The sequence below is a fragment of the Mastomys coucha genome, unplaced genomic scaffold (assembly GCF_008632895.1).
Source record: "Mastomys coucha isolate ucsf_1 unplaced genomic scaffold, UCSF_Mcou_1 pScaffold15, whole genome shotgun sequence".
NCBI lineage: Eukaryota > Metazoa > Chordata > Mammalia > Rodentia > Muridae > Mastomys > Mastomys coucha.
This window is the reverse complement of record NW_022196897.1, coordinates 36,127,439-36,139,653: the sequence shown is the minus strand read 5'-3', so window position 1 is coordinate 36,139,653 and position 12,215 is coordinate 36,127,439. Positions and strand designations below refer to the sequence as shown.

The 12,215-nt window shown below is 38.0% G+C and overlaps 1 protein-coding gene across 2 annotated transcripts in view; it reads right to left on the bottom strand.

Annotated features, from left to right (window-relative positions):
• The window catches only part of Acvr2a (activin A receptor type 2A), an 80,333-nt gene that overhangs the window by 33,595 nt on the left and 34,523 nt on the right, over nt 1-12,215 (bottom strand). The window lies entirely within an intron of this gene.

The following is a 12,215-nucleotide window of genomic DNA, read 5'->3' as shown; positions in this document are numbered from 1 at the left end:
GAATGAGCCAATATCCAGAAGACCCACATAATTCAGAGAATCATTATTTTATAAAAGAATTAATGTGATGTTTACAATGCATTCATGTGTTAAAAAACACTCAAGGTGAGAGGGATCAACTGAGTTCTAAAAAATGAGGCTACTTTGTGAACTTTGGTATCAAAAAAGAAAAGGTGTAACTCTCTAAATAAACTATGAAAGTATTTTCTCTTTTCTAACTAGTTAATTGTGTATGGATAGATCAAAATAATACAACCATCAAAGTAACATACATTGGTAGCTAAATAAAAAAGATAGATAAGGAATCCCACCATTGTTTTCTACTAAAAGATCATGAAAGTTACAAAAACATCACATTTCTTTTTGATTCAGAAAACATTTTTCATAAAGATTTCTTTTACTAATGTAGAATATTCAATACCTGCCATTTAACAAACTGCCATCTTAACATGACCTAATTTCTAACATGGAAAACATACAATGTGCATTTAAAAAAAAAAAATTTCTCCAGGTAGTTGTGGTATAGACAGGAAATATCAGCCCCAAAGGCCCATGTGTTGAAGATTTGGTCCCCAGACATGGCATTACTGGAAGGTGACTAGACACTGAGGTCTTTGGCATAACCAACAAGTTAGTCCCATGTCAGTGCCCTATAGTATGGTATTTTACAAGATCCCTGGGGGCTTAGTGAAGTAGGTCACTTGGGACAATTTTCACTCTGCTTCTTGTCTGCCATGAACTGTGTGGCTAGACTGCGTATTCCCAGTCACAAGGTTCACATCTGTACTCAGGTCCACAGCAATGAAACCAACCAACAAGTGGCTAAGACAAGAAAACAGGGATCCAGCATAAATCTTTTAAGTCATTGATGGCTGGTATGTTGTCCTAGCAACAACAAACTAACACAAGTTTCTTAATTCTAAGGACCTAAGTAAGTCTTGGGAACAGCTGTTCTACAATGTACTAACAGAATGTACTAACAGAGATGTAATTATGAGTTTGTAGTGTCTATGTGCATAAATGCTGTCATGAAATGACATATTGCAAACTATATGATAACTATGGCATCTGTATTCTAGAGAAGGTCTGCTGCTACTATTTATCTGGACACATCAGCAACCATTTTCTAAGTTATTTCTCTTCAGAAACTTCTTCAAAACATGAGCAAACCAAGTTTCTCTTGTACTAAAAATTCTAAAAGCATGTACTGCCCACACTCTTATCTTAAAACAGGGATGGCAAGAGTTTTAGTAAAGGTCCAGACAGTATGTATTTTAGGCTGTGCAGGCCATATGGTCTGCACAAGCAACTACTCTGCTTGTGAAGTACAAAAGTATCCATAGACAGTAAATGAATGAACAGAGTTTGTATTCCAATAAAACTTTATTTATGCAGATTAAAAACTAAACTTTTTGTAATTTTAACATCTCACAAAATATTATCCTTGATTTTTTTTTCCAAACACTTAAATACAGAAATTCATTCTGGGATGCATCTGGCCCACAGGTTGTGTGAATAACAACTCCCTCTTAAAGCATTGCAATTTCTAGCTCCAAGAAACTGCCTGACCTGCCTTTGTTTGATTTGTTAGATGGGTGTTCTGTGTGCATTTCTCTCCACTTAACTCATGGGAAGGAGAAGAAAGCAATCATGGGAGGCAGAGGAAGGGAGAGACCTGGGTGGGAGAGCAGAAGGGGGCAGGGGAAGGGGAACACAATCAGGTATTGGGGCAGGCAGGGAGCAGGAGAGAAGCCCTGAGGGCCAGCAGAATGAATGGGAATATACAACCTTGGGGGTTGGGGAGGAGGAATGGGATGAGGAACTGTTGGTGGGCAGACCAGGAGGAGGGTAACAACTGGACTAAAAAATAAAAGTAATAAAAAACACTGCATAGCTATTTTCAATTTTCAAAAGAAGAGTCCATTGAAGCAGAATATTTTAACTAAAATATGACCAAAACACACTAACACTGCTTGTAGCCAAAGTACCAAATGGGCAGCACTTTTGGTTTCCAGTCAATGAACAGTAGCTTCCTGAAGTATTCTACTGAGAGTCTAAAGAGAATTTTGTAGCACACAAGGGATGACAAGGAAGGGGAAACAGCAATATTATGTTTGTAGACAAAAGACAAACAAATCATCACTTTAATCACTGTGAACCTTCTAACATTTATCTTTTAATGTTAGACACATTTTCAGGATGATTTCCTAGATCCAGACCATCATTTTTCCCCCATAGGTAAAGAAAATTGCTTATAAGGAAACATCTGACAATCTTCCTCCCTTTTCCTGAAGCGAGTTGGGTAACTAGCCTCTGTCCTATACATTCCCTAACTAAACAATAAATAAAATAACATGATACTTATGAAAACATACTAAATGTATCTAACTGTATTTTTTAAAGTCTTAATGTTCACACTGTGATTTCAAAAGATAGTTCTACACTAGGATGCTGTTGTTCAAATGGTACATTCTAATCTCTCTCCCTAAGTTTATTCTACCAAAATAATTCCAAATAGTCCGAGCTGCCATTTTAAAATAAATAACTAGGCATAAAAGTGTGCATGCAAGGCACATTCTTGAATGCTGTTTCATGCATCCTTGTGACTTAGTGCTATTTTCTATATCCTGGAAAAGAGATAACTTAATCACACGAATGCACATACATACTCATACTATATAGTTATATATCCATGTGTTTATTTTTTTTTTCCTCCTGCAAAACCTCATGGAAGACCTTCCTAGCTTAAAGATTCTGGACTAAATCTACAACCTCATATGTAACCTTGAACAAGCAAACAAATCCTTCACTACCTCTTTCCATATCTATAAAATTAAGCAGGCTGATTCAGTGTCCACATTTTTCTCTAGATCCATAATTCAATCTAACTGTAGAAAATCAGGAATTCTAGTCACAATCAAGTTTCTCAGTAGCTTATGCATTATTTCATGCAAAGTACATGTACAAATTGGTAACTAGCACTAACTGTTTCATTTTCTTACCACTTGGTGACCTGACCTGACACACACAGACATGTAGATGCCTGCATAATATCTAGATATCATTTAACATGAAATAGAATAATTATTTAACTGTTCCATGTTTCCTTAATTTTATTTTCAACAATTTCTACTTGTTAAGCTTTTACTTTTTTGTGAAGCACAACTATGAATTAGTTATAATGTGTTAATCTCAATATAAAAAAACCACTTAGCCATTTTTAAGATATGTGTTTATGTATAGATACTCAATTTGCATGTATGCCTGTATGACAGTAGAGGGCATCAGATCCTACTGTAGATGGTTGTGAGCTGCCATGTGGTTGCTGGAAATTAAACTCAGGACCTCTGGATGAGCAGCCAATGCTCCTAACCACTGAGCCATCTCTCCATTCCAACATCTAACCATTTTATAAAGCTGTGTGGCCAATAGTTTTGAGTAAAAATATACAAATGTACTTTCCAAAAACATGCCTGGTATAAGACTATCTATCTTATCTACTCTCTAACATACAAAGTACTTAATAAGAGATAAAAGGCAAAATATACTGCAACAATTAAAGTTGTTAAGTACTAAACAGGTGGTTGGAAATAAAGTATCATTTGTTATTACAATTATTACAATTTCACATTATATTTTTTCTAATTAAGAAATCATCTTTCAGAACCCTTCAGAAGAAGGGTAACCAACCTTACCCTCTTACAACTTTCCTATGTGTGAAACAACATTAAGAAAAAAAAAATGTTTTGGCAATTTAAAAATCTAAGGTTCTTTCCTAGAAGTTATGATCAAGTGACTGAGAATACAGAATACACACATATGCTAGAGCAGGACACAAGCTACTGAGCCCACGCCTAATCACAGATAGCCATTGATTTCAATCAGTTATATATAACACTGGGGGTTAGATTTTAAGTCTGTATAAGAATACACATGTAAATTAATGTGTCTTAGCCATTCCACAATGTGCATATATTTCAGGACATGCTGTGCCTCCCAATGGTAACTTAATCTACCAGAAAAGTCAATGGTGCTTAAAATATAATTTGAAAAGCAATTCTTATTTCTCTTTTATTCTTCTTTCCACTCTAGGGATAGACTAGAAGTCCAGAAAATTAGCTAAAGAAGACAGATCAAAGAAATCAAAGATTTTTTTCATTCATCATCTTATTGTACAAATTAAATAATAAAGCAGTATCAAAATGTTTTGTGCAACACTATACAAATGAGTAATTTTAGGATGTTCAACATATCAGAAAAACTTGTAAGCAAATGTGTACGTGAGTGTGTGCATGCCTGCATGCATGTGCGCATGCATGGTTATTTCAAGCACAATTATTTAGCAGTCCTTTACTGTTACTGTTACAAAATCATACACAGAAAAATAAAACCTTTCCTAAACAGAGCTTGGAGAGGGACTGGAGAGATGCTGTGTGGTTAGGAGCACTGACTCCTCATCCACAGGACCTGAGTTCAATTCCCAGCAACCACATGGTGGCTCACAACCATCTGTAATGGGATCTGATGCCCTCTTCTGGTGTGTCTGGAGACAGCTACAGTGTATTCATATAAATAAAATAAATAAATCTTAAAAAAAAAAAAAAATAGGGTTTAAGAGAAAGCTCAGCATTTAAAAGCACCTACTGCTCTTCCAGAGGGCCCAGGTTCAACTCCCAGTACCCACGTGGCAGCTCACAATTATATATAATTCCATATCCAGGGTTTCCAATGCCCTCTTCTGAACTTCTTGGACACCAAGCAAGCACATAGTTCACATATATTCATGCAGGCAAAATATTTATACGCATAAAGTAAATAATAAAAAGCTATCAGAAATAAATGGAATACTGATGCTCAATATGAAATATCCCCAATTTTATCCAAAAATATTTTTAAACTTTTTTCACAGACATAAAATATACAGGGCCAGCAAGATGGCCCAATGGGTAAAGGTTCTTGTAACGAAGACAAAGCTTCAAAAGCCACAGTAAACCAACACTTAAAACTAATGGTCTCTTAAATCTACACTGACAAAAGAGTCACACACATTGAAAGAACTGACACAGAATACTTCCAAGCTTCCAATTTCCTCAGTTCCACAGTATAGCAAAGCAAGAAATCAGACGGCTTCACTTATCGGGTTAGGTAGTTGGCTGCTTCTAAATGTTTGTCTTGTACTTTTAAGATGGCAATTCTTCCTTCCAAACTTCCTGCTTCTCTGTTAACTCTTCATGGCTTATTGTCACTGTCCAGTATAAGTTATAGCTTCAAAAGTAAGCCAGGAAACAATTTTGGCCTACAGAGACAAACCTGGGGTATTCTATCTTTAAAGTCCCATTCTACAGTTCTCTGGCAATCTTTCAAAGGATGGTTTACATCAAAATGGTAGTAACTAAGGTTTATCAAGTCTTTAAATGGAAATTTCTGGTTCGAACCATTTGCCTGCAAAACTCATGATGGCCTCGTTCTTAATAACTGAATAGTATTCCATTGTGTAAATGGAACATTTTCTGTATCCATTCTTCTGTCGTGGGACATCTGGGTTGTTTCCAGTTTCTGGCTTTCACAAGTAAGGCTGCTATAAACATAGTGGACCATGTGCTGCTGTATCATGTGGAGAATATTTTGGGTATATGCCCAATGGTGGTATAACTGGGTCTTCAGGTAGATCTATTTCCAATTTTCTGAGGAATCTCCAAATTGATTTCCAGAATGGTTGTACCAGTTTGCAATCCCACCAGCAGTGGAAGAATGTTACTCTTTCTCCACATTCTTGCCAACATGTGCTGTCACCTTTGTTTTTGATCTTATCCATTCTGATTGGTATAAGGTGGAATCTCAGGGTCTTTTTGATTTGCATTTCCCTGATGACTAAGGACTTTGAGTGAGGAAACTCAGACCCAAAAATACATACATGGTATGTATAAGTGGATGTTAGCCAAAAAAGTACATAATGCCCAGGATATAATCCACAGAACTCAAGAAAGTTAACAAGCCAAAGGGCCCAAGTAAGGATGCCTCAATTCCACTTGGGAGGGAGAAGAAAGTAATCATGCAGGACAGAGGAAAGCAGTGACTAGGAGGGGAAAAGGGGAAGGAACATGATCAGGTACTAGGAGAAGGGGGAACAAGAATGAAGCCCTGAGGGGCAGCAGAAAGAATGGAAACAGGCAACCTGGGTCTGTCTCTGTCTCTGTCTGTCTGTCTGTCTGTCTCTCCTTCTCTCTCTCTCCTCTCTCTCTCCTTCTCTCTCTCTCTCTCTCTCTCTCTCTCTCTCTCTCTCTCTCTCTCTCTCTCTCTCTCTTTCTCTCTCTCTCTTTCTCTCTCTCTCTCTCTCTCTCTCTCTCTCTCTGTGTATGTGTGTGTGTGTAGGAAGTGGGGTATACCAGAGACCTGGGAGGTGAGAGACTAGTCTCAGAAGGAAGGACCTTAGATGCAATGCCCAACAGTGGGAAGAGGGAACTGGTAGAATCCACTTCCAGTAGAAAGACAGGGCACCAAGTGGAGGGATGGGGGTTGCCAGCCCCCAATCAAAAACTCTGACCCAGAGTTTTGTCCCTGTCTAAAAGAACTGCAAGGACAAAAATGAAGAAGAGACTGAGGGAAAGGTCCAGTAACTGGCCCAAATTGGGATCCAGCTCAAGGGGAAGCTCTGAGGCCTGACACTATTACTGATGCTATGGAGTGCTTACAGGAGCCTAGCAAGACTGCCATCTGAGAGGGCCAACAAGCAGCTGAAAGAGTCAGATGCAGATACTTACACCCATCCAATGGACAGAACCACAGACCCATGCGATTGAATAAGTGAAATAGCTAGAAGAAGCTGAGGAAGAGAGCAACCCCATAGGAAGACTAGCAGTCTCAACTAACCTGGGGCCCCCCACCCCCGGGATCTCTCAGACACTGAGCTACCAGTATACATTAGCTGATATGAGTCCCCTGGCACATATACAGCAGAAGACTGCCTGGTCTGGCCTCAATGAGAGAAGCACCTAACCATTGAGAGAGACTTGAGGCCCCAGGCAGTGGGGAGGTCAGTTAGGGTAGGGGAAGGGGGAAAACATCATCTTGGAGAAGGAGGAGGAGGAATGGGATGTGGAACTGTTGAAAGGCAGACCAGGAGGGGGATAAAAACTGTGCTGTAAAAAAGATTAAAGAATAATAATAATTTAAAAAGAAGAAAAAAGAGGAAATTTTTGATAGTCGATGTAGACCCTCTTCTCATTAAACTCATCAAAGCTATGCAAAAAAGTGAAAGTGAGAATGAATGGGATGAAGGTGAGCATGACAGAGTGCTGATGACAGTGATTGATGTGAAGGAGCCTGAGCAGGACTGACAGTGAAAATGGGGGGTGAGGACAGAGGAGGAGCAGAAATTAGTATAAGTGTGAGTGACCTTAAGAGTAATCACATCTGCACTGTGATGGAACAAGCAGCAGCACCCTTGAGGGTCAAAGTAGTGAACATAAAAGGCACTTCTCACCATGAGTGCTTTCTTCAAAGTAACATCTACCAGCTTAAAACTGCAGAGGGTGGTGGCTCAGCATAATAGCAGAGGGTCCTGCGTTCCACTTCTAGCACCTACACAGGAACTCAGAACCATCTGAAAAAAAACAGCAGTTCTAGGAGATACGATGCTCTCTTCTGGTCTCTTTGAGTACCAGGTACACATGTGGTTCAAAGACACAATCAAAATGGTCAAAATATCCATACATAGTTTTAAAAGAAATATCACCAACAACTTTTTCTATCTTTTTAACTATGTTTCTTCAGTTTACAAGCAGCACAATTTCTAGTGGATAAAAACTGAATAAAAAAAGTCTGATATGGTATTACAAACCTGGTACCATAATACTAAAGAGGCTGAGGCATGAGGACCATTCAAAGTTCAAGAGCAGCTATGTGTTACAGGATTATTTGAACCTGTTTCTAGTTAGGGTGTGGCTCAGTCCTTAGCACACAACTTTAATCCCTCTGACTAGAATATAGACACACCCTTAGTATTCACATTTAATCCCAAACAATGAAGGTAAAGCTAATTTGCAGAAGAAAGCACCCATGTTTGAAAGTGATGTCTAATTGAGTGGCAGAAAAAGTGACAAATCAGAAAAAGATTTGACAGAACAGGCTATGCCCCACTCCCACAAGAAGAGAAAGGAGAGGGAAACTACCTAAGGGAGAGACAGACAGTATAGGAAGAGAGTACAGTGCAGGAATACAGTAGAGTTCATGAGGAGCAGGGTCAGGAAAGAAAGAGGCAGTTTTACTGAGAGAGTTTTACAGAGACAGATTGAAGAGAACAAACTAGACCCAGGTAAAGACAGAAAAAGCAAAAGCCAGAAAATTAGAAAATATTGCTAGAGTTAGTTTGAGGCTGAGCAGAGCAATTCAGAGGCCAAAAGAAAAGCTAAATTGAGTAAATCAGCTTGGAGAGGAGTTTGAGCCAGAACAGCTGAGTTGAACCAACCAGCCAGAGTTAAGAACAAGAAAAGGTGAGCTTATTCAGCAGTTAAGTCTCAGAGGCTGAAAACATGCTAGCCCTAGATTAGATTTTGGAGGCTCAACGCTTCCAGAACTAGGCCTTGGTAATTACAACAGGAAAATCAAACTTATTTTTACAAGCACAGGCTTCATAGTCAGACTTTATTTGAAAGAAGGCTGTGATGGAGAGGAGGAAGGAGTGGGGGAGATGAGAGGGAGAAGAGGAGGGAGGGGAAAAGGAGAAGAGAAAGGGATGAAAAGAAGGTTAAGGGCAAAAGAGAAAGAGGGAAGAAAGGGGGATCTAAAGGTTCTGTTTACACTTTTGTTGTAGGATCTCTTGCCCACTTGACTAAAGTGGAGGTTACAGGTTCTCCTCTAAGATCTAGGACTTTACTACCCAAGTAGCTGTCTATTACCACGCATGATTTTCCTCCTATAAAGCAGGCCTTAAGTCCAATTAGAAAACTCATTCCTCAGAGGCAGGTGGATTTCTGAGTTCGTGGCCAGCCTGGTCTCCAGAGTGAGTTCCAGGATAGCCAGGGCTACACAAAGAAACCCTGTCTCAAAAAAAAAAAAAAAAAAAAAAGAAAGAAAGAAAAGAAAAGAAAACTCCTTACTCATTTTTTTATTCAATTATAAATAAATTGTAGATCTTTTAGTATCCTGTTTTCTATACTAATGTATATCAAAAAGCAGTTAACCTTTCACACTTGGCTGCTCAGAGCACTTTTTAATTGTTTTAAAGGCTATTCTCAATCGATAAAAGTTCATTGAGAAGTATAGCTGCCTTTGGGACTGGTTAACTTTTATGCATAATATTTTTCTTTGCAAGTTCTTTACAGGACCAATCACTGTCAAAAATTTACATCCTCAAAGACTTCTGATAAATATGTTAGGCATCTGATTAAGGGGAATCAATTTTTAAATATTATTTCTGCATAGAAATGCAACATTTAAAGGTTCTTATCTTTTTTTTATTTTTTAAACTAAGCACCTTTTTACCACCAAACCATCATTTCTAAAGGAAAACACAAACATGTTCTGGCATGCTTCCCAGAACTTTTTGGTTTGTTTGTTTTGTTATGTTTGCTGTGTGTGTGATTTCCATTCTTAGACTTACTATCGGTTTGACAAAATATTACTAGATCTCTCAAGTAACATCTATATGGTATAGATTATTTTTAAAAAATACTGACTATGCTAAAAATATAAACAATGTTGTTGTGGCACTAGATGCCATACACAAATATTCATATGTTGTGAAAAGTAAGAGCACTTAAAGTCCACATGTATCACTGATTATTTAATAGTTCTTTATGCAAATTCCTGACAATACCAAAAGTAAAACCAAGGTCTTTAGGAGGCTAAGGCAGAAGATGGGCAAGTTGGGTCCAGCATGAATAACATACTATAAATACAAAGTTGGGCAACATAAATGTATTCCAATGCATAAATGACTATCTCTCACCATACAGACAACACCAAATAAATGTCTTTGACAAAGACCAAGATTTGAGAATGTACTAACTCTCTTAAAATACTACAACACAAAGTTGCAGATTTTGGAACGGACGTCCTTTCCCCAGACATCTTTACAACTTGCTTACTTCTTAATTCATGTAAATATAAATAGAGATAATACAAAGAAGTTTGTTTTTTTAATTGGTGAAACTTGTAGAGGAGATCATCTGTTGTGGATTTGGCCCAATGCTACTTAGTTAATTAGGTCCCCAAAATTATTCGGGAATCCTCGTGTAAGATGCTGAGGGACCCTGATCCTAGTTGGTTTTGATTGGTAAATAAAGTTGCTGGCAGCCAATGGCTGGGCAGGGAGACAGAAGCAGGAAGTTAGGATCCCTGGGAAAGGGATTGAGGAAGGAGCAGGAAGATATAGAACCGCCTTACCAGGAAAACAGTAAGGACCAGGACTGAGCCATGCAGAAGAGAGAGCATACCAATCATGTAAGTGCAGGGGAAGAGCGGCATTGGGTCTAGGGCAGCAAAGATGGAATACAGAAATTAGTAAGTAATAACTCAGGAGTATCAGAGGGGAAGTGTTAGCCACACGGAAGTGGCCCAGATGTTTAAGGCATATTAAAATATAGGACTTAAATGTGTGTGTGTGTGTGTGTGTGTGTGTGTGTGTGTTTATCTTTCATTCAGGAACCCAGAATACTGAGGTGGGTAGTGAGGAACACGCACTGCCTGGTTGATTAGAGAAGAGATTAATTGGCAACTACAACAATCATCATTTAAACTCTTCCCCAAAATATTCTACAGAGATTGTTCTAAAAAGCTGCTGAAAGAATGGGAGGGATGTTAAATATTGATAAAGCATCCTATGCAAAGATGGTATAGCTATATAATTTACACACATTTTTAAAATTACTAACCAAAATGGAAAATGTCAACTGACCCGAGTTCAAATTCTCAACTACTCAATATCAAGAAATCCATTAAAATGTTTTCTCTGAAAAGGCTTTAAAAAAAAAATGAAAAAGTCTTTAAAAATTATAGACACTTTGGTATGCAGACAGAAAAAATGTCAAAACACCAGTATTCGGCTTTCATCTCCTTACATTTAAGGAATGCCTTCCATTTAGTTGTTCAGAAACATATCTCAAGTTAGTACGACAAGTCCAGTATTTTTCTCCTTTAGTAAGAGGAGGATTCACATGTCTGGGTTTCCATAACTGCCAAGAAGTTCCAAGTAAGTTTATTTTGAGGGCACACCTCACAGAATTTTAAAGGACACCATATCTTTCACACAGAGCATTGTCAGCCAACAACCTGTATACAGAATTGATTAGGATGTCCCAGGTACTTGATATTTGTCATTAAACAAAAAATACTGAAAAAGAAAGCAATTTCAAAGCATATTAACCTCAAACCTGAGAGGAAAGAAATAATGGAAAGCTTAATTTTCAAAATAAGGAATAGAAAGTAGAATGAAACTCACAAAGCAAGACTGAGCAAGATTGTTCAGCCCATACTATTTGTTACAGAGGCATAAAGACCTGATTACTAGGACTCACTGGCCAGCCAGTCTAGACAATCAGGAAGTTCCTGGGTTCAGTGTGAGACTCCAGCTAAAAAATAAGGTAGAAATCCACTGAAGAAGGCACTCAATGTCAACCTCTCATCCTTATACACAGGTACATGGACAACACAGACACACACACACACTGTAACATGCACAAATATATTATATTAATTTTATTATATTACATTATATTATAGATTCTTTCGAAGATCCAGTGAAGTCTAATTTTTCATGTGAGGTGGCTGACAAGGCAGGAATGATGAATATAAAATCAAAAGGCCTAGGGAATTTTAGGCATATATCATTACCAATGTATTTTTACTAAGAAGTCATGTAGGATGCCTATAGGAAAGCAGGATTTAATCCTGAACAAAGTGAAAGTTAAGGAACATTTCCTATTCTAGTGGAGGAAACATGGTTACTCATCACTGCTGCCTGTTAAAAGGCCAGCAGCCACACTGACTCCTTGTTGATACTACAGTAAAAAGGATACCACAGAAAACACGCCTCTATAAAGACACTCATACTCACTATCAAACCACCTGCTCATACTACTACTCAGTCAATAAAACAACTAAGATAATGTTACCTAAGGCTGTCAAATAAGATTTTGTAACTAAAGTTCCCTTTACCCCGCCCCACAAAAGAGAATAAAATCAGGTCACCTGGAATTTAAATCAAAAACAATACC